The sequence below is a fragment of the Sinocyclocheilus anshuiensis genome, unplaced genomic scaffold (assembly GCF_001515605.1).
Source record: "Sinocyclocheilus anshuiensis isolate Anshui unplaced genomic scaffold, SAMN03320099.WGS_v1.1 scaffold439, whole genome shotgun sequence".
NCBI lineage: Eukaryota > Metazoa > Chordata > Actinopteri > Cypriniformes > Cyprinidae > Sinocyclocheilus > Sinocyclocheilus anshuiensis.
The window spans coordinates 153,919-158,372 of record NW_015552572.1 but is presented as its reverse complement, the minus strand read 5'-3'; positions in this window follow the sequence as shown (position 1 = coordinate 158,372).

Below are 4,454 nucleotides of genomic sequence, written 5' to 3'. Positions count from 1 at the left end.
GCGGTTCGCGAATCATTTGATTCAGATCTGGACTTCAGAGCGGGTTCTCGAATCTTTTGGTTCAGATCAGGACTTCAGAGCGGGTTCGCGAATCATTTGATTCAGATCAGGACTTCAGAGCGGGTTCGCGAATCTTTTGATTCAGATCAGGACTTCGGAGCGGGTTCGTGAATCTTTTGATTCAGATCGGAACTTCGGAGAGCGGATCGCGAATCATTTGATTCAGATCAGGACTTCGGAGCGCAGATCGCGAATCATTTGATTCAGATCAGGACTTCAGTGGGGGTTCGCGAATTTTTTGATTCAGATTGGAACTTCGAAGTGTGGATTACGAATCATTTGATTCATATCAGGACTTCGGAGCGGGTTCGAGAATCTTTTGATTCAGATCAGGACTTCAGAGCGGGTTCGTGAATCTTTTGATTCAGATCGGAACTTCGGAGCGCAGATCGCGAATCATTTGATTCAGATCAGGACTTCAGTGGGGGTTCGCGAATTTTTTGATTCAGATTGGAACTTCGAAGTGTGGATTACGAATCATTTGATTCATATCAGGACTTCGGAGCGGGTTCGAGAATCTTTTGATTCAGATCAGGACTTCAGAGCGGGTTCGCGAATCTTTTGGTTCAGATCAGGACTTCGGAGCGGGTTCAAGAATCATTTGATTCAGATCAGGACTTCGGAGCGGGTTCGCAAATCTTTTGATTCAGATCAGGACTTCGGAGCGGGTTCGTGAATCTTTTGATTCAGATCGGAACTTCGGAGAGCGGATCGTGAATCATTTGATTCAGATCAGGACTTCAGAGCGGGTTCACGAATCTTTTGATTCAGATCAGGACTTCGGAGCGGGTTCAAGAATCTTTTGATTCAGATCGGAACTTCGGGGAGCGGATCGCAAATTATTTGATTCAGATCAGGACTTTGGAGCGGGTTCGCAAATCATTTGATTCAGATAAGATATAAGCGGGTTCGTGAATCTTTTTATTCAGGTCGGGACTTCGGAGCAGTTTCACGAACCATTTGATTCAGATTGGGACTTCGGAGCGGTTTCACGAACCATTTGATTCAGATCGGGACTTTGGAGCGGGTTCGTCAATCTTTTGATTCAGATAAGAAGAATCATTTGATTCAGATCAGGACTTCAGAGCGGGTTCGCGAATCTTTTGGTTCAGATCAGGACTTCGGAGCGGGTTCAAGAATCATTTGATTCAGATCAGGACTTCGGAGCGCAGATCGCGAATCATTTGATTCAGATCAGGAATTAATTCAGAGCGGGTTTGCGAATCTTTTGATTCAGATCGGAACTTCGAAGAGCGGATCACAATCATTTGATTCATATCAGGACTTCGGAGCGGGTTCGAGAATCTTTTGATTCAGATCAGGACTTCGGAGCGCAGATCGCGAATCATTTGATTCAGATCAGGACTTCAGAGCGGGTTCGCGAATTTTTTGAGTCAGATCAGGACTTCGGAGCGGGTTCAAGAATCTGTTGATTCAGATCGGAACTTCGGGGAGCGGATCGCAAATTATTTGATTCAGATCAGGACTTTGGAGCGGGTTCAAGAATCTTTTGATTCAGATCGGAACTTCGCAGAGCGGATCGCGAATCATTTGATTCAGATCAGGACTTTGGAGCAGGTTCGCAAATCTTTTGATTCAGATCGGAATTTCGGAGCGCAGATTGCGAATCATTTGATTCAGATCAGGACTTCAGAGCGGGTTCAAGAATCATTTGATTCAGATCAGGACTTCGGAGCGGGTTCGTGAATCTTTTGATTCAGATCGGAACTTCGCAGAGCGGATCGCGAATCATTTGATTCAGATCAGGACTTCGGAGCGGGTTCGTGAATCTTTTGATTCAGATCGGAACTTCGCAGAGCGGATCGCGAATCATTTGATTCAGATCAGGACTTCGGAGCGGGTTCGTGAATCTTTTGATTCAGATCGGAACTTCGCAGAGCGGATCGCGAATCATTTGATTCAGATCAGGACTTCGGAGCGGGTTCGTGAATCTTTTGATTCAGATCGGAACTTCGGAGAGCAGATTGCGAATCATTTGATTCAGATTGGAACTTCGAAGTGCGGATCACGAATCATTTGATTCATATCAGGACTTCGGAGCGGGTTCGAGAATCTTTTGATTCAGATCAGGACTTCAGAGCGGGTTCGTGAATCTTTTGATTCAGATCGGAACTTCAGAGCAGGTTCGTGAATCATTTGATTCAGATCAGAACTTCGGAGCGGGTTCGTGAATCTTTTGATTCAGATCGGAACTTCGGAGAGCGGATCGCGAATCATTTGATTCAGATCAGGACTTCGGAGCGCAGATCGCGAATCATTTGATTCAGATCAGGAATTAATTCAGAGCGGGTTTGCGAATCTTTTGATTCAGATCGGAACTTCGAAGAGCGGATCACAATCATTTGATTCATATCAGGACTTCGGAGCGTGTTCGAGAATCTTTTGATTCAGACCGGAACTTCGGAGCGCTGATCGCGAATCATTTGATTCAGATCAGGACTTGGGCTGCGTTCCACTTCACTTTTAGACACGCACTCGCGAACTTCCCTAAGCACTTCCCCTCGGGGGAATCCCCGCTGCCATTTTGAAGTGCGTTCCACTTAGTGAAGTGAATGAGGGAAGTTTATATGGACAGACCCTCGACACCTCGATTTTGACAGAGGGAGCGGGTCTGCTTCATATACACACTTCAGGCCGCTCCATAGACGACAATGCACCACGATTGTGACGTCATTGCAGATTGCATTTATCCCCAACCCAAACAACTCTACTCTATAATATCTAAATGATTTTATTTTTACATTTATAACAGCCCAAGCATACCTATATACATATAGAATGCTGTACCAAACAAATTCGTAAGGGGAAACATGTAAACAATAAACCATCTCCATAGCGGATTCTAAGTGATCAAGGGCTTAGGACGTTCCAATTCAGCCCGTTCCAAGGGTTCCGCCAGTAGTGGGCACTCCTGCAACGTAATCAATGACGTGCTGTACATCCGAGTAAACGAGATGGAGGGAAGTTTGCGAGTGAAGGGCATAAAAAATTAACTGGAACGCAGCCTTAGAGAGCGGGTTTGCGAATCTTTTGATTCAGATCAGGACTTCGGAGCAGGTTCGCGAATCTTTTGATTTAGATCGGAACTTCGGGAGCGGGTTTGCAATTTTTTTTTCTGATTTCTTTTTTATTATTATTATTAAACAGTAGAAAACATCAAACCATTAAGGCAGTGTGGTTAAAAACAAGGTAAATAAAAAATAAGGAAAGAAAGTATACACAAATAGGCTACAAATCCCTTAAGAAAATTTACGTGGTTTTACGATAGTAAAAGTGTAGTAACCACACTCAAAAAAAAATGCTGGGTTGTTTCAACCCAACTTTGGGTCAAATATGGACTAACCCAACTTTTGGGTTAAAAATGTAATTTAAAAAAATTTACTCAACAGTTGGGTTAGTCCATATTTGACCCAAAGTTGGGTTGAAACAACCCAGCATTATAGAGTGCATGTTTTTTGTATAACGACAGTTTTACTATAAATACCATGGTTAAACTATAGTTAGTGTAGCAAAACCATTGTTAATTTGTGGTTACCATGGTTCAACTAGTAAAAAAACGTAATACATTTACACCTTAAGAGGACACACGTATAGGATGAATATAGAGATTATATAGAGATGAACAGAACTGTACTCATCTAGATCAACTCTGAATAATGAAAAGACAGATTTAGAACCAGATTTTTGTTTATGCATGTGAAATGTAGCTTGCAGGAAATACAAATTAAGTTATATTTTCCTATATTCTCTTTTACTCAAACAATCGGATATCGCTTGTTATGATTTTCAAGGGTGTAGAGTTTAGTATGACAATATTCTCAATATTCAGCGTCTACTAAATTGTCCCTAGCAATAATTTTGATCAAACAATTAAATGTGTTTTGTCTGCTGTTATGCCCTCAACAATGCCAAAATCAAACCTACACCCTTGTTAAATTACAAATTCAAAGCTTTATTCAAGTTAATCAAACTGAAAGATGTAGATCAGCTACATGAACACAAACCATCTGTATAATGACCAAATGATGGTTTAGTGTGCTGTTTGGGTCAGTAGGCTATTATCAGAGCTTGCAATGTATGATAAAACTGTCTCTTCTAAAGGTTTCTCTTTGTGTGTGTGTGTGTGTGTGTGTGTGTGTGTGTGTGTTGTTTATGGTCTTAATTCGTCTTGACCATTTATAGAGATCTTGTTGTTTGTGGTGCTGATGTGAGTTTGTGTTCAGATGTTGAGCACTAGAGGGCAGCACTGACTCTGTGTGTTTTTTTGGTTAAAATTAGAGGCCAAATGTTGGAAACTTTATATATATGTGTGTGTGTGTGTGTGTGTGTGTGTGTGTGTGTGTGTGTGTGTGTGTTTTCAATTTTGTATCGTT